Source organism: Sapajus apella, unplaced genomic scaffold (assembly GCF_009761245.1).
Source record: "Sapajus apella isolate SASKATOON/1434 unplaced genomic scaffold, GSC_monkey_1.0 scaffold191, whole genome shotgun sequence".
NCBI classification, from domain to species: Eukaryota; Metazoa; Chordata; class Mammalia; order Primates; family Cebidae; genus Sapajus; species Sapajus apella.
Window position 1 is genome coordinate 359,980 of NW_022437131.1, and position 21,887 is coordinate 381,866.

The 21,887-nt window shown below is 40.6% G+C and overlaps 1 protein-coding gene and 1 long non-coding RNA gene across 3 annotated transcripts in view; both read left to right on the top strand.

Annotated features, from left to right (window-relative positions):
• Positions 1-6,755: 6,755 nt before the first annotated feature.
• LOC116543616 lies at positions 6,756-9,134 on the top strand. Its single transcript, XR_004265637.1, has 3 exons — positions 6,756-6,807; positions 8,605-8,707; positions 9,097-9,134. It is a non-coding gene; the product is annotated as an uncharacterized LOC116543616 (long non-coding RNA).
• A 4-nt stretch (positions 9,135-9,138) lies between these two features.
• LOC116543604 (ras-related protein Rab-40A-like) overlaps positions 9,139-21,887 on the top strand; it is a 37,562-nt gene continuing 24,813 nt past the window's right edge. For both annotated transcript variants that reach the window (XR_004265631.1, XM_032269274.1), the window contains exons 1-3: positions 9,139-9,239; positions 18,209-18,300; positions 18,727-18,829. The gene's annotated coding sequence lies outside the window, so the exon portion shown is untranslated. The remainder of the gene's footprint in view (positions 9,240-18,208; positions 18,301-18,726; positions 18,830-21,887) is intronic.

Here is a 21,887-nt window from a genome sequence, read left to right on the forward strand (position 1 = left end):
GTTACCTCAGACAAGGGATGCTGGTGTCCTCTGTGGAGCACTCTTCTGGGGAACATGACGGTTCCCTGTGCATGGCTGACATGGGACCTTTCTTTTTTGCTCATAGCCATCTCCTGATGTCTCAGGTATGCTGTTCTCACAAGAAATCCTTTCTCTGCGGGTAATCTCCATTTTTTTTTCTCCATTTTTCTGCTGAAGATTTTTTATTTGACCCTTGAGCCCTTTCTGGCCTATTTTGGTTTGTGAATAGATGTTTGTATTTGTTTTTGTTGGGGGACAAAGGCTGATATCTCCTACTCCACTATCTTGGTCAGTTTTCTTTCCTTTTTTTTTAATTCTTGAGACTTTTATAGTTCCTCCTAGAGTATAATATGATATTCTTTTGTTACATGATTTTATCTATAGACACCTACTTTATGGAAAAGGAAAAAAATAATTATGAGAACAAATACATGTTCACATTTCATCAGTGGGACCTGCCATATATGCCTCCTTGTTGTGTGTATCTTTTTTCAGACTTTCTCAAACAGAAACATTATGTTCTGCAGTGGACAGGTCTATGCAGACCTACCCCCAAAGTCCAAAGAAGCTGAGAGGCAAAGAAAGAGGCTGATAAATCCAGTTTCTTAGAAAGAAACATTTAATAGGGACTAACAAACAGAAGCTATGTCTGCACCTCGGGCAGTGTTGAGACAAGATGGTAGATTCTCGCATCATTACCCTCCAAATCCAGGGCTTACATACAATAAGAAAAGGGTATAGATGATAAAGAAGAAATGTGTAGGAAAATTGAAGTACAATAACATCAAGATTGTTTGGACATAAGGGCAATAATCATGGTAAGTATATACTCTTACACAAGGAACAATGGATAAACTAGAAAATTTTAGAGACATTGCTGGAACTAAGGTTAATCAGAAGTAAATATGGCAGATTAGCATCCAAGATAGAGTAACTTTAGCCTCCATATACCCATTTTCTCAGTTTATATGCTGTAGGGAGCACTAATAGAATCTGCAGGTAATATTTGCTGTCACTTTTTCAATCTGAAGTGTCCAAAGTCTTAGAGTTTCCCAGGTGCCATCTAGCCCCAAGTAATGAATATAAACCATCTTTCCATTTGTCCATGCCCTAGCTTTCCATCTTTCATTTACACTATTACTCATTACGTTGTTATACTTGTACATCTGGAACCTAATCTGGAAAATCTTGGTGCAAAAAGGCAGTGATTTCTGGAATTTAGTTTTCATGTGTCCACACTACACAAATCTCTCAGCTGGTTTAGGGATGCATCCCATTTAGAACTTGACCTGATTTTGTGTTATAAGTACTGGGCATATGTATCTTTTCCATTCCTTTTATTATTTTTATTTGCACAAGGAAGGTACTTTAAGAGTGTTTTAATTTGCATGTATTGATTGCTCCTAGGCTGTGGGCTGAGTGAGACTGACTCAACTTGTACCCCGAACCCACTGTGTCAGAATTTTCCCCCACCAGAGGCTGTGGTGCTGAGCCCTGGGTGGTTTCATATACTCTCTCCCCCTTTCCCTCCCCTGTGGAAGTCATTGCTTGGCTAAACGGAGGAGCCTGCTTTCAATTCAAGGCGATGTATTTGGGAGAATACAGAGAGGCAATGTGTTAGTAAATTTTGGGTTGCTATAAAGGAATAGTACCTAAGGAGGTGAAGTAATTTATAAAGAAAAGAGATTTATTTGGCTCCCACTTCTGCAAACTGTACAAGAAGCATGGTGCTAGCATCTGTTTCTGGAAGATTTACAAATGGTAGAAGGCAAGAGGAGGTGGCATGTCACATGGCAAGAGAGGAAACGATAGAGAAAATAGGAGGTGCCAGGCTCTTTTTAACAATCAGATCCCATGGTAACTAAGGGAGCCAAAACTCACTCATTACCACAAGGATAGCACCAAGCCATTCATGAGGGATCTGCCCCCAGACCTAAACACCTATCCCCAAGCCTCACCTTCAGTATTAGAGATCACATTTAAACTTGAGATTTGCAGGAGACAAATATCCAAACTATGTCAAGCATGCTATTAAGCTACTTTGATTTCGTGATCATCACTAAAATCCTAGGAAGAAGAGACATTGTCCGACAGCAGATTGTAAGGTTCATTTGAGAAACATGTTTATTCTTCCCCTGGGCATCTGTAATTTTGCTGAAGCCACTTAGTTGGGGCTGTGATTTCCCTGATGCTACTCAGCTTTTCCTGAAGTTATCATGTGGATAGCGTAATACATTACCTTTCTGACAACCATATTACCTAGTTCCTTTGGCTTAGGGATGTTCCCCATTCTGATGCTAAGCCATTTTTCTATGGGAAAGACTGGAGATTTTTTTTTATTATTATTTTTCTCACTTCCAAAACCAACAGGCTTTTGTTGGAAAATGCACAAAAGGAAAAATATCATTAGAAACCCTAAAAATTCTATTACTCATGGATAAGCACTGTTAGCTTTTGAATATTGCTATGGTTTGAATTTCTTTTCTAAAACTCATATTAAAATTTACTTGACATTATAACAGTGTTGAGAGGTGGAGCCTTTAAGAGGTGATTAGGTTCTGAGAAGTCTGCCCTCATGAATTAATTAATGCCATTATTGTAATAGTAAGCTTCTAATAAAAGAATGACTTCAGCCTGATTTTCTTTGTCTTCTGCACTCACTTCTGCTTTGTACACTTCCATCATGGGATGACCCTTGCCAGATGACAGCACTATGTTGTTGGACTTGCCAGCCTTCAGAACAGTGAGAAATAAATTTCTTTTCTTTATAAATTATCCAGTCTCTGGTATTCTGTTATAGCATCAGAAAATGAACTAAGAGAAATAAACATTTTTCCAGAAGTTATACTATGCAAATGTAACTATACTTAAAACAAAAATTAGATAATATCCTACTTACAGCTTTATAAACTGCCTTTTTATGAAAAACATCATATTTTGAATATCAATCTGTATTAATCAATATAAATCCACATAATAACAAAAATGGCCATAGAAACAGTAATAGTCTATTCAGGTATATTAGTAGTAATAATAGCTAATGTTTATTGTGATTTCCTCAATCCCTGACACTGTTGCAAGTGCTAAACATATACTTAATCATTTAATCCTCACCACATTACATGATGAGGCACTGTTGTTGTCTGACTTGAAATCTAAAGGAACTAGCTGGGCGCAATAGCTCACGCCTGTAATCCCAGCACTTTGGGAGGGCTGAGGGGGGTGGATCACCTGAGGTCAGGAGTTCGAGACCAGCCTGGCCAACATGGTGAAACCCCGTTTCTACCAAAATTATTAAAATTATCTGGGCATGGTGGCAGGCGCCTGTAATCCCAGCTACTTGGGATTGCCGAAACCCAGGAGGAGGTTGCAGTGAGCCAAGATTGCGCCACTGCACTCCAGCCTTGGCAACAAGAGTGAAACTTCATCTCAAAAAACAAAACAAAACAAAAACAAAAACAAATATGAGGGAACCGAGGCATAGTGAGGGCAGGGCTAGCAAGTGCTGAGGCTTCAATTTGAACACAGGCTGTGTGGCTCCTAAGCCTCTACATCTAATCAGTATATGCCACTACCTGTCATGTGAGAAGACCAACTTTATTATTTATCAGAACAAAGCCAAATCAATGAAATTAATATACTATGTTTTACCTAATTTGACTAAGTACAGATTTAAAATATTGAAAAAATGAATGTGATTTGGCATTTGGGAAAATATGTCTGGAATACTGTGGAAGGGGCTGACCAGCATCTTGTGTCCTTTCCTGTTTCTCAAAGACGTTCCTATTCTGAAGTGAGGGGCTTTGCTGTAGGTGGAGCAGAGAATGGTTATGTTTCCCAGTGATTTTATTCTTTTGTATATTTACAGGACCACTAGGTGTTTACTACAGGTAAAATGTAAAAATATAGAACATAAGATAACCGTTCCTCAAATGTAACACCTAAAGATAAGACCTGCTAATGTTTTCATCCGCATTATTTTCTTAGAAGTTTTCTCATGCAGGAATTTATATACTTATGCATATATGGATGTATTTATATATTTATATGGAAAAGATAAGATCTCATTTTAATTTTTTAACCTGCCTATGTCAATATAGTGGGTTGGATAATATTCTCCAACAATATATGTCCAAGCCTTAGCCCTTAGTACCTGTGAATGTGCTATTATTTGGAAAGAGAGTCATTGCACATATGATTTAGGATCTCAAGATGAGATGATTCCAGATTTAGTGTGGGCTCTAAATCTAATGACTGGTGTCCTTATAACAGAGAGGACAGGGAGATTTGAAATACACAGGAAAGAAAGTCATGTGAAGAAGGAGGCAGAGATTGGAGTTAATCTGCCATAAGCCAGGGAAAGCTATGAGTCACCAAAAGCTGGTAGAGGCAAGAAAAAAATTCTCCTCCCAAGCCTTCATAGGGAGTGTGACTCTGTCAAAACCTTGGTATCAGGCTTCTGGTCTCCAGAACTGTAAGAGAATAAATTTCTGCTCTTTAAAGCCACAGATTTTGTGGTAATTTGTTGTGGCAATCCTAGGAAACTAACATACTCACTAACAACATACCGAAAATGTAATTAATTATAAATAAACATCAATCTATGTCTTATATTGTTATGGCTGTAATGATAGTAATATCAGTGACACATTGAAGAAATTTTTAAATTGACTAAAATTTCTTATTAACCAAGTGATTTTTATATGTATTGAGTCATCCAGTGCTCATAGCTCTCTTATGATATAGATATTGTAGCAATCTCTGTTTTATAGATGAAAAACTGAGGGACAGAGAAAATGACTTTGTTCAAGACTGCACAGTTAGGGAGTGGGTCAGCTTGGATTTGTGTCCAGTACATGTTGCTCCAGAGCCTGGAAGCTGTCGCAAATTTGTTAAGTGAAAGCAGTCTGCACAAGTGAGCATATTTTAGGAGGTCATTAAAAGTAATACTAAGTATTTTAATATAGTTACACATTTATACGAACACTGGACCTAGTGACAAAAGGTGGTTTGTGATCTTGGAGAGCATGTTCATTGCAATCAAGGGACAGAAGCCACCATGGTAGGGGGATAAGGAGTCAATACAGTAAACAATGTTAACAGAGACTGTAGAGAACTGTTTTAGTACTTTAAATTTGAAGGGGGTTAGGCAGAGACACACAGAGAGAGAGAATGAATTAAATATCTTATTGCTGAATGGGTAATAAGGGGTTAAGCAGGGATATTTTAAAGGCTTCAATTCCTTTAAACTTAAGTATGTTCAAAAGTTAATGTAAAGGAGCTCTCTAATCTCAGATGCAACCTTGAAGTTGCCCATATATTCATTTCCCTACTACCATCTCATTTCTGCTATGGAGTTAGTTAATGAGACACCACCATTGGAATACCATGGGTTTTGAGCGCAACGCAGATTTACTTATTAGCGATTAAAAGTGGGAAAATTGTGTGAAAGAAATGCTCATAATTCTTGGACTTTTGCCTGTCAGGGAGGCAGCAGGTGGCCGAAATTCTGGTGTGCTGTGGTGGGATAACGCATGATGTGAGGACCCCTATACTGACTGTGGATGGGGCCACATTTTTTTCTACAAATGTATTAATATACTGAGCAGTCAGGAGCGGCCCTTAGGCAAATACCACACCTTGCTTCTCTGGTGTGATTTATATCTGAACTTACCAGGTGAGTTCAAAAACATGCCCATGTTCCCAGCATTGGGAACTAGGTTTGCTGAAAGGCCTGATGTTGACCAGCTTTTATGAGATTATGAAGCACCGAAGAATGTAGAGAACATTCTGTTTCTAAAACTTTGAACTCAAGGCATATCAGAGTGAGATTTGCCTTCCTTTTATGGATGTCTTGTGTTTTCATTAGGAGAGAAACAATGAAAAATAACTTTTCACAATGCCTTCCTTAGCCTTGAGGCTCAGCCAGCCCCTACTTCTGTGTCTCAGCATTTAAAGGGCCACTGAAGTCTCACTCCATGCTATATACTCTCATTAACCCCTCAGGACAGCTCTGTAAGGATGTTATGGTCAGTTCCATTTCACAGGTAATCAGGCTCAGACTCACAGAGTCTAAATCACCTAAAGAGGCAGGATTGGAATGAGGTTCCATCTCTCACCCTCCCTAGAGGACTCTGAGCAGCCTCCCTTTTAGAAGATGTACTTCTAGGGCTTGCAAAATGGTCAGATTCCATTGCCCTGCTATTATGGACCCACACACCCTCACTCCACAGCCCCTCTGGTTGATGAAGAAGACAGAGATGATATTCTGCCCCTTGTGCTGAGACAGCTGGTCATTGGGCCACATGAGTTAGATGATCCCTGAAGTGGTGAGTGGGCTCAAGCAGAAGCTCAGGTGTTGGCCTTGGGGCAGGTGAGCTGGAGAGAGGGAAAGTAACATGTACTGAACTACTGAAAGCAAATGCACTCTATATTTCATCTCTAATCTTGTTTTTGTCTGTTTGGGTAGAGACAGTGTCTCACTATGTTGCTCAGGCTTGTCTTGAATTCCTGACCTCAAGTGATCCTCCCACATCAGCCTTCCAAAGTGCTGGGATTACAGGCACGTACCACCTCACCTGGCCTTTAATCTTAATTGCTATCCAAGGTACCCATTATTCAGATGAGGGTACTGCCTTTAGGGGAGTTTTTGTGAATCAAGGAGAAAACTATCTCCTGACCAGCAGGTAACTCTGGAATACTCTAAAGTTTTATCATTTTCTCTTGATGCCTGCAGGTCTCTGAATGCTCTAATCTCCCTCCAGGCTGACAGTACATGCTCCCCAGGTATTTTCCAAAGTTTTTCCTTTTTAAATTATGACATGTATAATTTTTAAGTCTTATTATGGAAATTTAAAATGCTTTCCAAATGAAAAATTAAAACCCAGTAACAATTGTATTAAAACAAGGGAGAAAACATTTCCAAACTTCATCTCAGATAGTGGTTTGGTATCTGTGATATATGAAACATAGTCAGTAACAAAATAATTGGCAAAAATTTCAACAGATAATTCAAATAAGTATATACGTGAACAATAAATATTAAAAAACACTGAAATCACAAGAACTAATGAGATGCAAATATTTTAAAATCCTTAGAATTTACAATAAGTGGAAACAACAAGATGCAAAAGATGGGGACTGTGATTGCACATTTGGAACAGACAGTGTGTTGGGGGTGAACGTGTCACTTCACAGGGACACTGGAGAGTATGCACCATCCTAGGGACAGCTGACCACTTGGAGTCAAGGGGTGGGAGTTGGACCAGTGAGAGTACTGATTAATTTCAATTTATGAATGTATTCATATATTGTTTGAAATTCGGTATTTAGGAATAAAAATATTTTGATGAAAATTTGAACACACAAGATACTTTTGAACTGATTGTCAAAGATAATATGCACATATTTTCATTAATTTGAAAAAAAATTCATTGTGTTATACGGTGAAAGAAATAAAAAATCTAATTGTGTGTGTGTGTGTGTGTGGGGTGTGTGTCCTCTAGCTCTATCATCCCAAATACACACTCACAGATATAGCATTATCTTTAATTCAGACGGGAGTTATAAACAATCTGAGTTTTATATATTCTAGAACATGATGAACACAAGGAGACTGCTATCATTAGGTCGATAATTCAAAAAAAACACCTCTGGCTGATATAGTGAAGCTAACCTCCAATCTCAATCCCGCTCCCTCCCGTGCTGAGCCTCTGGTCTGACTCTCAAATCTGCGATCCTGTCTTTGGCTACCAGGAGGCATCACAGCTATCTCCATGTCTTTTGTTGTTTTATTAATGAAAAGGAGTACATTTTGCTAAGAGTAACAAATGTTATGAAGTGATTTGTTTACTATGACACCAGTTCTATTTGGAAAATTCACATGTATATTAAAGCAGGTCCATTTGCTGTTGACCCCAAATTTATATCATATTCATTGATTTATCTCTTCCCTTGTCAGTATAGGTTGAGGTGTGCATAAGGTGGATAGGTCCCTCCCAGAGGGCAGGGCATTTACTCTCCATTACTGCACCTCTATTACAGGCTTCCCAGACCTTCTCCCCCACCTTTAAGTCAGTCCCTCTCCTGGACACTATGAACACAGCTGCCCAGGTCCTACATCAGTGACCCATCCACTGTCAGCCACCTCCTGCCTGCCCTGCACTGACCAATGATGACTAGTGACTGCCAAGATGCACTAGAGTTACCATTTCATGGCATGGATATCCTGGAGCATATGTATTCACAGTTTTGTTTTTTGCCCCTATCATTCTTTTTTCTTCCCAGTATGGGGAAGTGGATTTGGGTCTGCTCAGAGGCATGATGTTGAACAGCTTTTATGAGATTAGAAAACATCCAAGAATGTAGAGAACATTCTGTCTCTAAAACTTTGAACTCAAGGCATATCAGAAGAGAGATTTGCTTTCCTTATATGGATGTCTGCATTCTCATTAGGAGAGAAACAATGAAAAATGACTTTTCACAATGCCTGCCTTAGCCCAGAGGCTCAGCCAGCCCCCACTTCTGTGTCTCAGCATTTAAAGGGCCCTTGAAGTCTTACTCCATGCTATATATTCTCCACAGGTTTTCTCATTAACCCCTCAGGACAGCTCTGTAAGGATGATATGGTCAGTCCCATTTCACAGATGACTAACTCAGGCTCACAGAATCTAAGTCACCACCCCAGGTAAGTGGCAGGATTGGAATGAGGTTCCATCCTTTACCCTCCCTAGAGGATCCTGGGCAGCTTCCCTTCTAGAAGATGGGCTTCCAGGGCTTGAAAAATGGCCAGATTTCACTCCCCTGCCATTGTGGCCCCACGGGTCCCCCATTCCACAACCCTTCTGGGTGATGAAGAAGACAGAGGAGATGAAATCTTGTCCTTTGTACTAAGAGACCTGGGTGTAGGGTCACACCGAGTTGGCTGAGGTGGTGAGTGGGCTCAGGCAGAAGCTCAGACGTTGCCCTTGAGACAGGAGAGCTAGAGGGAAGGAAAGTAACATGCACTGAACTACTGTAAGCCAATGCACTTTATATTTTATCTCTTTTAATTTTTTTTCTTTTTTTTTTTGGTAGAGACAAGGTCCTGCTATGTTGCCCAGGCTTGTCTTGAATTCCTGGCCTCAAGAGATCCTCCCCCTCCGCGGTATCCCAAAGCAGTGGGATTACAGGCATGAACCACCTCACCTGGCCTCCTTTAATCTTAACTTCTATCCAAGGTACCCATTATTATGATCATTATTCAGATCAGGGTGCTACCTTTATGGGAGTTTTTGTGAACAGAGGAGAACTTTATCTTCTGACCAGCAGCTAACTCTGGAATACTCTAAAGTTTTGTCATTTTCTCTTGATGCCTCCAGGTTTCTGAATGCTCTAATCTCCCTCCAGGCTGACAGTACGTGCTCCCCAGGTGTTTTGCAATGTTTTTTCTTTTTAAATTGTGACATGTATAATAATTAAGTCCCATTATGGCAATTTAAAACATTTTCCAAGAGAAAAACAACCCAGTAACAACAAGGGAGAAAACATTTTCAAACTACATCTCAGATGTTGGGTTGGTATCTGTGATTTGTGAAACATACTCATTAATAAAACAATTGGCAATGATTTCAACAGAAAATTCAAATAAGTATATACATGGATAATAAACATATTAAATATGCAAAACCCACAAGAACTAATAAGATGCAAATATTTAAAAATCCTGAGAAATTATAATAAGTGGAAATGTCAAGATGAGGACTGTGATTGCACTTTTGGAGAAGGCAATGTGTGTGTGTGGTGGTGGGGGGGACGTGTTTATGTGCATCTCACAGGGACACATCTGGAGAGTATGTGCCATCCTAGGGACAGCAGACTCTTTGGGGTCAGGGGGCAGGAGTCAGGTTTGTGAGAGATGAGGGTTAAAATTCCTATTTTTGAGTATACTTTTGCATATTTTTTGAAACTTTATATTGAGAAGAGTATTTTGATAAAAATTTGAACACAAAAAATCCTTATGAAGAGATTGACAAAAGAATTGTATACATATATTCACTAATTTGTGAAAACATTCAATGTATTCAATTTTATGGTAAAACAAAGTAGATAAAAATTGAATTGACTGTGTTTCTACCTATGTGTGTTTTTGTGTCTGTGTCTGTGTCTCCTCTAGCTAAATTACTCCAAATACACACACACAGGTACAGTTTTACCTTCAATTTAGAAGTTGGTGGTCTAGAACTAATCTTGCTTTTAGATATACAGGAAAAATGAAAGATAAAAGAGATTGCTACCATTAGGTGAATAATTCCAGAAAACTTTGGCTGATACTGAAGTTTTCAGCCAAGCTCCCAACCTCCATCTGTCCCTCCCAGTTGATGATCCTCCTAGTCTGAAACTGAGAGCTGCAGTCCTGACTCTGGCCTGAAGTGATGTCTAACTCCATTATTCTTTTCCTTTTTCTAATGAAAAAGAGTACATTTTTTCAAAGAGTAGCAAATGTCTTGGAATGGTTCGTTTACTGTAAGTTTTCTTTGGAAAATTTGCATGTATATTAAAGCAGGTCCATTTGCTGTTGACTCTAAATCCACATCTTATTCATTGATTTATTTCTTCCTTTGTTAGTGCAGGCTGAGGTGTCCATACTGTAAAGGGGTCCCTCCCAGAGTGCAGGGTGTTCATTCTCCATTACCCCGCCCCTGTACAGGCTTCCTAGACCTCCTCTCAGGCGTCCCCTCCCCGGGACGGTATGGACACAGCCGCCCAGACCCCATTCCCGTGCCCCATCCTCTCCCAGTCACCTTCTGCTGCCCCGGTTTGCACGACACCAGCCTGCTAAGGACTGCCAAGGCACGCTCGTGATAAACGATGTTTCATCGTATACATGCCATGGAGTATATGCTTTTGTAGTGTTCTTTTACACCTATCAATTTTTTTTCTGGAAGAATTAGAATCATTCTGTCCATAGGTTCATGGGCTGGTTTTAGTGGAGGGTGTTTTATTCTTATTTTTTTGCTCATGGCGTAAACGTCTTTGTAGAGGTTTAACGATGAAGGTAGGTTGATGCCCCCTCGTGACAGAAGCCTGAACTGCAGCTTTTACATCAGAGCAGGAAGGTGGGAAGGAGCAGTTTGGCCCAAGCTCACTCTATGGAGTTTTCTGGAAGTCTGGATGGAAAATCGAGCAATTCCAGGCTAAAGGAATATTGATGGCCTCCAAACAGAGCGCAGCCTCTCACAATGCTGAGGAGAAGGCTTTATGTGGGATCAAGAAAAAGATTTTTGTTTGTATGCTTTGAGTCCTCTGGAAAAATAGCTGTAGATGGATATGAGCAAAAATGGATCCTGGCTACGGATGATCTTTGTAACCTGCTTTTGACTTTATTATGACCATTTTTCCATGAAAATACACTTCTATCACAACATTTTAAATTACTTTACAACATATTTTTAGTTTTTATTTTTTCCATCAACTGGATGTTTCATCATATGGATAGTACTACATTTATTTCATTTTGAGATAAAAATGTAGTTACTTTACCATGTTTTATTATAAACAGTAGCAAACATAACATCCTTGCTCACATATATGCAAATATATTTGTAAGAGTTTCTTTATAAGATTCTCAAAATACTCTTTCATTATGAAATCAATAAAATTTTATATTAACACAATACATTGATAACATTATTACTCATATATATTCCTACCAATATGGTATGTACGTGTCTGCTCACACACTGGAAATAATGTTGATTATTGCTAATTGGTTAGGCAAGAAATTATCCCTTATTGTTTTCATTATAACTTATTTTTACTGCCTCCTAGAATTCCATCCTATGGATGTGACATAATCAGTTTACTCAACCCTGTGTTATTCAGAGTGTTCTGATATTTCCTTTTATCTACATTGGCAACTTTTCAAAGTCTGTGCTCTGCTACAGGGCACAGTTCCTATGGCTGTTTGTGCTGCTGAACTGAATGTGTCCTCTTGGAACCCAGCAAACTGTCTTAGAAAAATTCTAGTATTGTGATAATAGAACCCTGATTAGTGCATGAGTGTGTGAGTGTGTGTGAATGTGTGCAAGTGTGTGCATGCTGACAACCACACTTTCCTCTGCTTCCTTCTGCCTCTTCATGGCTTTGCATCCTGTTTAGTTCTCCCTTTCTAAATTCAGGCCTAGCAATAAAGAGAGGGTATTGTTAGGATGGCAGTCCTTATAACCAGACCCTTATCAACATCCTTCACTACATCCTGAAGTTAAACATCTAAAAAGGAAATTGCTGGTGCTTAGATGCTGACATCCAGAGAGTCGGTGCCGTTTAGGCTCCCTAAAGTAGAGCAGCCTGAAAAAGTTTGGAGAGGGGTAAGGAAAGTAATAATGCTGGCATCCTCTCATAGAGGGAAGGCCCGGGACCCTGTTGTGGTCCCAATCTCAAGCCATCACAACATTTGGAAGACATGAAAATGATCAGATGTGATTTAGACTTCAGGTAGTATTGGGGTGGGGGAAAGGTCATGGGAGGAACACAGGACATAGAGTCAGGGCTGGGATACAGCTTCAGCTTTATGTACATTCGTGTTTATATAAAACATGTACACCAAAGCCTTTGTATAAAAACTTTTGGTCATTCCTGTGGTACAATAGAAGACTTGGCCAACATTCTTTTTTTTTTTTTTTTGAGATGGAGTCTTGCTCTGTCGCCCAGGCTGGAGTGCAGTGGTGTTATCTTGGCTCATAGAAACCTCAGCCTCCTGGGTTCCAGGTTCAAGCAATTCTCTTGTCTCAGCCTCCTGAGTAGCTGGGACTCCAGGAATGTGCCACCGTGCCCAACTAATTTTTTGTATTTTTAGTAAAGAAGGGGTTTCACCATGTTGGTCAGGCTGGTCTTGAACTCCTGACTTCATGATCCGCCCACTTTGGACTCCCGAAGTGCTGGGATTACAGGCATGAGCCACCGCGCCCGGCCAGACTTGGCCAACATTTTTTAAACAAATTTCTTACAATATTATTTATAGACAATAGAATCCATTCATTTTAAGACTGGTGATTTTCGTTAAATGTATAGAGTTGTACAACCATCACCATAATTGAGTTTTAGAAATTTCATTTGTCCCCAAAACTCCCATTGTGCTTCAATGCAGTTAAACCTGCACCTATCCTCAGCTCTTGGAACCACAGTTATGCTTTGTGTCTCTGTGGATTTGTCTATCCTGAACAGTTCATGTAAATGGAATCATGCAGTATTTGGTCTTTTGTGTCTGGCTTCTTTCATTTAGCATGATGTTTTTAGGGTTCATGCATATTGTAGCATGTAGCAAAATCCATTCATTTTTTAAGGCTGAATAATATTCTATTCTAAAGATATACCACATTTTGTTTATCCATGTCTCTATTGGTGGTTATTTAGATGATTTCTGCTTTTTGCCTGTTATGAATGATGATGTTATATACATTTATGTATGAGTTTTTGTGTAGACACAGGTTTTCATTTTTCTTGGGTATATACCTAGGAGTGGGATTTCTGGGTCATATGGTAACTGTCTGTTGGCATCTGAGGAACTGCCAGCTGACTTTCATAACCCTGACAATCTTGAGGAGTACAAGCTCAGTGTATTGTTTCTTTTGTGACTTGACTGCGGTTACAGATTTTGAGAAAGAATACCACTAGTTCGGGTACCCTTCTTGTCACATCATATCTGGGAGTATATGATGCCTGCATGAAGTCACTGGTGATGTTAACCTTCATCATTTGGTTAAGGATGGTGTTTGTCAAGTTTCTCCAGTGTACAGTAACTATTTTCCATGTACCTAGAGAGCATATAGAGAGAAGAAGGAAAACACACATTTCTAATTTCACTGTGAGTCAGTGCCATTTCTATGTGGTGGAATGAGTACCCTGATGGGCCTTGGGGAAGGGAAGAAGGTGGTTTTACCATCTCCATCCAACTGAGTCATGGACCCCATTAATTAAGTTTGGGGTACAGGGATGAAGTCTTCACTCATCCCATTTCTTCCTGTTTCATAGTTTTCCTACCCCCATTTCCCCCACCTTGTTGTATATGAGAGAAGTGTGTTTCCTTTGCACTCCTGAGGGGCTTGATGAAAACCTCATACTACGTCTGCTGGGCAGGACACTGGAGCAAGAGAGACTGGAGCTCTCTCTGCATCCTAGTGCCAAACCCAAACCAAAAAATCTGGAACATTCTTGACTCAGGGTAAGTCACTTCCCCTGCTAGCCTCCCTTGGAGAGTGCATATTTCTGTTATGTGGGAGCTTCATTGCTGTGTGCTAGAGTGATGGTGAGGCACACAGAAGCAGGTAGAGATGGAGCGCCTGGTGGGTGAGCCAACACCAGGGCACAGGCTCCAGGACTTGTGCTGCCTGATCCACCCTTCTCATGGTCTGGGTCTTCCCATCTTTCTATCCTCTCTCAGGGTACCTTGGATTCCTGTTACATCCCACACTGTCACAAAGAGCAGGGGACAAATGGGGTGGGGAAGGGAGCAAAGACAGAGAGAGGTAGAGGTGATCCCTGGAGGACCTGCTGTTTTCTGTTCTTTCCCTGTTCTTTCTTTTTCCACGTTTCTTTATTTTACCCCACAGCTAACCTTAGAAACCTGGTAATCCATATGACCCCACAGCTATGCCTCATGGCCCAAAGGGCAGGATTTCATCTCCACTGTCCTCTTCCTCAATGTGAAGGGCTATTGAGTGAGTACCCTTAGGGCACAATACTGGGGAAGCGTAAAATTATCTTCCAAATGGGAAGCTGCTAGTTCCATTGTTGGGGGTGGAGGGCAAGAGATAGAACCTCATTGCCATTCTACCACTTATCTGGAGAGGATCTTAGTCTCTGTGAGCCAAATCTTGGTAATCTGTGTGATGGGACTCACCATACTTTCTTTACACTGCTGTCCTGATGAGTAAATGGAATAAACCATATATTTTGATACTACTATCTTAGTTCATTTAATATCGTTATAAAGGACTATCTGAGGCTGCATAACTTATAAAGAAAACAAATTTATGTGGCTAACAATTTTGATGGTTGGAAAGTTCAAGATTGGGCATCTGCTTCTGATGAGGGCCTCAGGAAACTTCCACTCATGATGGAAGGCCAAGGGGAGCTGGCTTGTGCAGAGACCACATGGCGGGAGAGGAGGACGATATGGCAGGTGCTAGGCTCTTTTCAACAACCAGCTTTTATGGGAACTAATAGAGCAAGGACTTACTCATCACAGCAAGGATGGCACCAAGACGTTCATGAAGGATCCACCCCCATGACCCAAACACCTCCTGTTAGGTCCCATCTCCAACACTGGGGATCAGATTTCAGCATGATGTTTGGAGGAGTCAAACATCCAAATCGTAGCAAACACTTATTGAAATGTTTTCTCCTAAAAATGTTGTTTCTGAGATGTCTCTAATAAGGTGACTTTGGGGCTGTTTTGATATTTTAGCCACGCTGCCATGACCATTCTTGCACATGTGCCAGAGACTCTCTGCAGTGCAGATTTGAGAGAGCAGCAGCTGATGGGGCCGTGCTTGCTTCTCTCATAAACATTTCCCAGTGTCTCTGCAGATACCGTGTACCATTTTGTCCTCCTGAAGCAGTGTATGGGATTTTTATGACTCCACAATTTCAATTTAAATAGGACACAGCATAAACACAAACTCACTTATCAGGTTTTCTTATCAAACTCTAGGACTATTCAAGGACATATTCTGAGGCATAAAGTGGGACTGTTATGTTTGTGTTTAGAAATACACATGTGAAATATGCCATTTATATGGCTATCGATGGAGAAAAATAAAAGTATTTTGACATTATAGTGACAGTATAAAAAAGTAGCAAATATTAATAAAGTTGGGAAGCCCATTATTGCACAAATCTAGAGAAACAGGTGCTCTCATCTTGTAGTTGGTTGGGATATTCGTTAGTAAACAGATTTTAACTTTCAACTAGACAGTATAAACAATAGTCATGCTCTTTGACAAAGAATAATCACTTGTGAAAACGCATCCTCCACATATAGCCTGGGAGGTCCCTGTCATTATTACTCATGTGTCCCCACTGCTGAGGGCTGAGCTGACCATTTCCCTAGCTGGTTTGCTACCTTCAGCCCCACCCCTGTTCCCAACCCTGAGTTATCCATCCTTCCAACCAAACAAGAGAATCTGTCTCATGGCTGAATGTCCAACCTTGATGAACCATATACAGAGCTTCTCCAAACACTGACATGGAGCAATGCTCAGGTTCCTACTCCCAGAGGGAACTGTAGACCTCTGACCTCATTCCTGTCTGGGAGAAACTGCTCTTTTTCTCCCCTCTCTGTGTCCTCAGAACCCTTCCCCTCCCTGCCAAGTACAAGCAGTCCAATCCTTTCCTTAAGTTTAAGTTTTCATACAGGATGAAGCAAACACTGGCTTCAGACAGCTTCTGCTTCCAACCCTGCTACAAACTTTCCCTGAGATGGGGGAAAGAGGCCCAAACCTGTTTTTTTGTTGGAAATTCAGGGAGGCTGATATGGTTTGGCTTTGTGTCCCCACCCAAATCTCATCTTGAATTGTAATCCCCAGGTGTTGAGGGAGAAACGTGATGGGAGGTGATTGGATCATGGGGGTGGTTTCCCCCATGCTGTTCTCATGACAGTGAGTTCTCTTGAAATCTGATGCTTTTATAAGTGTTTGGCAGTTTCCCCTTCATGCTCTCTCTTTTCCTGCCGCCTTGTGAAGAAGGTACTTGCTTCTCCTTCACCTGTCTCCATGATTGTAAGTTTCCTGAGTGCTCCCCCATCCTCTGCACCCACCCAGCCATGTGTAACTGTGAGTTAATTAAACCTCTTTCCTCTATAAATTACCTAGTCTCAGGGAAGTTCTTCACAGCAGTGTGAAAATGGGCTAATACAGAGGGTAAACACAAGGAGAACAGATACTAACCTCCTTAACAATGTATGTCCTGTGCTAAAGATCTGCCACCAGCAACTCAAGGTGCCTTGGCTGGCAAGTTCTGGCAGTAGGCCTGCTGAGAAACCTCTTTGCCATCCAGCTCTGTGGTTAGGAACACGTGCTTTGTAGTCACAGACATCTGTGAAGAAGAGAGGATACTGGTACCTCACTAGCAGGGCTGTCATGAGATAAAATCCAGACAGTAACGTAAACAACCTGGAGCTGGGCTCCTGTAAACACTCTGCTCCATAAATAGAGCTGGGATCCATAAACATTCTGCTCCATAAGCTATCTTTCCCCGCTGGAGCAGGGAATTTGTATGTCACTTTGACCTGCCCCAGCGACCAGGGCCCCTTAATCAGGATGCACATCAGAGTCACCTTGATGAGCCTTTTCTAAACCCTCAAGTGAAACTCCCTTGTTGGTTGAAATAGGACTTCTGTACAAAGGCCATTTAAGTCATTCAGCTGTAATAATATGGGTCTCAGAAAATGGATACTTCGATGTGGCACCAAGTGTATATGAAAATCTGTTTCTCCTTTATTTAAGCAACGCTAGGTATTACCAGCTCTTGCCATTTTTTTTTTTTCAATATGATCTGCTCATTGTCCCCAGACCCGCCCTGACTTATTGGGAAGGTCATCTCAGGTGGTCATTAAACTTACATATTGAGAGGTTCTTCTCCTAAGGTTTCCAGATTTAGCAAATAAAAATACAGAATGCGCAGCTGAATTAAAATAAAAAATTGCATGTCACATCCAGAGAAAGAGAACCAATATGATGTGTGTACACATATACACGCACATGTGTATATGGTGAGAGAGAGAGATTAATTTTCAAGAATTGGCTCACATGACTAGGGAGGCTGAAAGTCCAAAATCTGCAGAGCGAGCTGGCAGACAGGAGACTAGAAAATATCCAATGTTGCAGTTCAGGTATGAAGGCTGTCTGTTAGTAGAATTTTTTCTTGCTTAAAAGAGGTAAGATTTTCACTCTATTCGGGCCTTCATCAGATTGGATGAGGCCTACCCACATTATAGAGGGCAATCTGCTTTTCTCAAAGTCCACCAATTTAAATGCTGATCTCATCCGAAAACACCCTTGCAGGAACATGCAGAACAATGCTGAGATACTTGAACAATGTGGCCCATCCAAGTTGAAGCATAAAGTCACCGTCACATTTACACTAAAAAATTATTCATTGTTTATATGAAAATCAAATTTGTCTGAGTGTTTTCTATTTTATCTGACAGCTCTACTCACAGAGGACTCGTGTTGAACCAAGATGCTTCATGCAACAGCCCCACTGAGCTCCCAGCAGATGCTAGCACCATTCGTCATCCATGTGAGTGAGCTCTCTTGGATGTCCCAGGCAAGTGTAGCATACTGATGACTGCAGCCCCAGGTGACAGACACCACATAGAACAGAAAGCACCCAACAAACCTCAGTCAATTCATAGAATCCTGAGAGATAATAAATTGCTATTGTTTGGGAACATTTTGTAAAGTACAAGTGGTTATCTAAAACTTTATGGTTTTGGTGACCTTTTCTTCATTTTTTGTGCTCTATTCTCAGATCACAGATCATGAAGGCTTGGGGAGGCTTTGTTATAATTTTGACTTTAGTCTATGTGTTAGTTTATGTGTGGGTATATGTTTCAGAATATCCTGTTAATTCCTTCTTGATGGAATTTTCAAGGGAGGTTTTCATAAAATATGCTTTTCAATCCACTCTTGGAATTTAGAACATAATTCCAATCTCTCTCTATAGGATAAGCCTCCAGTGCAATCACTTACGTTAAGAAATTGAGAGACTGTTGATATAAACTGCTTCCTGAGCCATATGGAAACCTGTATCTTCTGCAGGTTGCTTGGTGAGTATGCAAGGAGTACAGGTGTGTTTATTCACTTTGAGAAGTGTTTCTCTAAGAAGGTGTCCTGAAAGACTTTCTCCTGCTACAGGGATAGCCCTCAACAAGGAAGTCACTTTCCTTGGACATACATAGACAGGGCTCCTTCAGCAGAAAGCAGATAGATACGCAATGCAGGCCTTGGTTTTTTGTGATGGTCCCAATGTAGCACTGGATAAGTCTGTCCAATTCTGGGGTTTGTTCACAGAAAACCCATGCGTCAGCAAATCTATGTCACATTCTCCAGTATCACTTTTATAAAGTCAATTTATTGTTCTTAGTCTTTCGTCATATTTCTCAGTTAGTATACATCTCAGATTTGGAGCTGGAGGGTATTTGGGGGGCCCCTTAAATATCTAAGCATTGTTAAGACTATAGGAATAGTTGGGGAGCCAAGGAGACACAGGAGAGTAAAGCTGTGGACCTATTGTAAGACCCACCCCTGAGGGCAGAGAAGAACATATGCTTGGTTAAGTGAAGATAATAACCAAGAGTTTTGAAGGGAAAGAACCTGGGCTGTGCAACCTATTTCTCCATCCAAACTCACCAACTAGATGAGGCATTCCTGTGATGGAGAAGGAGTGAGTGTATCCAGAGGTCAGGAGTGTTTTGGGTATCGATGTCTCTCCACATGGAACAAAATATTAAGACTGGTAGATAAGAATTCCCCAAAATGAGCCAATGTATGTTTCAATTGACTAGATCTCTGCCCACTAAATGATTGCATTATTATAGGCCTGCCTCCCTGAAATAACTGAGATATCTTAAATGACATCTCTTGGTGTTCCTACATCATTTAGACACATAGACAATCTCTTAGTTTTCTGCCACAGATAGCTAACTGCTTAGTGTGTTGTGTAAGGTTTACACATCATCCTCAGAGAGTTAGCTCATCACCAGGAGCCCTAGGATATCTCCTTGCATCTCTGTGTCGTGATGGTACTCAACTACTGTCACTTTTAAAGCAGGCAGTATTCCTGCCAATGGGATTATGCTTTGTTTCACCAAGCTGGGCAGAGTTCCACAAATTACCCTTGTCTGAGGCTAGTTCCTCTAATTAGTAAGCTTTCTCAGGAGGTGGCCTGAAGAGTAAAGGTGTTTTTTTTTAATTTGGAGGAAGGCACGGGGACAGAGGGCTGTGCAGAAGCATTTCTGATGTGGAGGACAAGCCTGAGCATCATGGTTGCCATAGAAACCAGAAGTCATTACTGTGACCTTGATGACTTTTTAATAGAGACCCATGTGGGCTGGTGAGAATAGCAGGGTCCCATCTTCTGGTGTTTGGGACTCCGTTGAGGGTGTGGGTGCCCCACAGTGGGGGCTGAACTGTCCTGGGCTGTAGGGAGATGAAGGGATCCCAGATCTAAGTCTTCTCACTGCCACTTTGAAATAAGTTGCTCTCACTGTTTTATGAGGGAGAGAGCTGGGACCCTCCTGGCTCCAGTGAGTGTGGTGTCCTGCTCTGGGTGTCCTGGAGCTACTTTCTATGTAAAGGTGAGACATGGGAGGATGAGACAGGTAAGGACTCTCTGAGCCCAGTGTTCCCCTCTGTAAAATGGGATAATTATGCTCACCCACAAGATTGCTGCAACCTGCAGTGATAACGCAGGTGCAAGCCCATAGCCCTGTGTTTATTGCACAATCAGGAATACGTGTGTGAATTCAAGCCTCTTCTTAGTCCTTTACAGATTTGTTGTTAGGAGATAGATGAGGAAAGGAGAAGAAAAAGGCCCCGATGAGAAACCCATTGTATCTTCTGGTTGTAATGATCACTACACAATTGTATCAGTGTCACTGGTCACTACACAGTGCCTAGCATGATTCCTGGCACAGTGTTACTCTAAGAAAGCACAGTGATTGCTGGATTCTCTCTGTCCCTGTGAAGCTCTTCATCAGGTGATTGAGCTCATATCAGGTGTCTGAAGAAGATGGGCTTTGAGAATCTGGGTCTTGATGGCTGCTGAAACTTCTACATCAGATTTGAAGGGCAGCAGTCCTAAGGAGACTCCCAAGACTTCCATCCCTGGTGGGATATGATGCCTGGCACAAGTGAGTTAATAGATCCTAACAAAAACATGTTGTGGAGTAGCTCTTTGAGGTTTATAAAATAGTCTAACAGTAGAGAAAGTCCTTTGATCCCATCTTTGGAGAAGAGGTTTAGCAGGTGGAATTTCCTTTCATCAGCAGCTATGTGTTTTGTAGTGGCCCTTGAGGCCCATGTTAAAAATACCTTTCATTGTCACAAAGCAATGAATAGTTCATTTGGGGAAGCAACTTGGTGTTTAACATGTATTTTCAATAAATTTACATGTTTTCTGCCAGTATAATCAGTGATTCCCATGTATCTCTCAGATGGGCATTGAAATACACAGTTGATCAGAAGGTCTTCCAAGCAACTGGAGATTGTAATATGCATTTTTCAATGGTAATCATGTATTTATCCATTCTATAATGATTTTTTTAAGAAGGCAGAAATATACAAAGTATTAGTTAAAACTGTCAAAATGTCAGATACAAAACTTCAATATTTTGAAAAATAATTTCCACATAATTTGCTTTATTATAATGATAACCAGCCATGTCCCATAAGATAACCAACTAGGCCTAAAATATTATTGTCATTGTTTCCCACTACATAAGATTTTCAGTTCTGTACTACTAGTACTCTCTATCCCTCCTATTGCCCTGTGTCCAGACAAACACAATACTTTGTCACTATAGATCAAGTTTTATATCCTAGACATTTATTTAAATGGAATAATAGAAATGTTTTTGTGTGTTTGTTTTTGATTTTTGGTTTGGCTTCTTTCATTCGCCCAATTTATTTTTAGATGTATCTATTTTGTTGCACATATTAATAGTTCATTCTTTGTATTGTTGAATAGTATTCCAGTATATGGCTGTATCATAATTTTTTTTCCATTCACCTGTTGTTGGGTATTTGAATTGTTTCCAATTAAGAGCTCTTGTAAACAAAGCTGCTATGAATATTTGTGAATAAGTCTTTCCATGGAAATAGGCT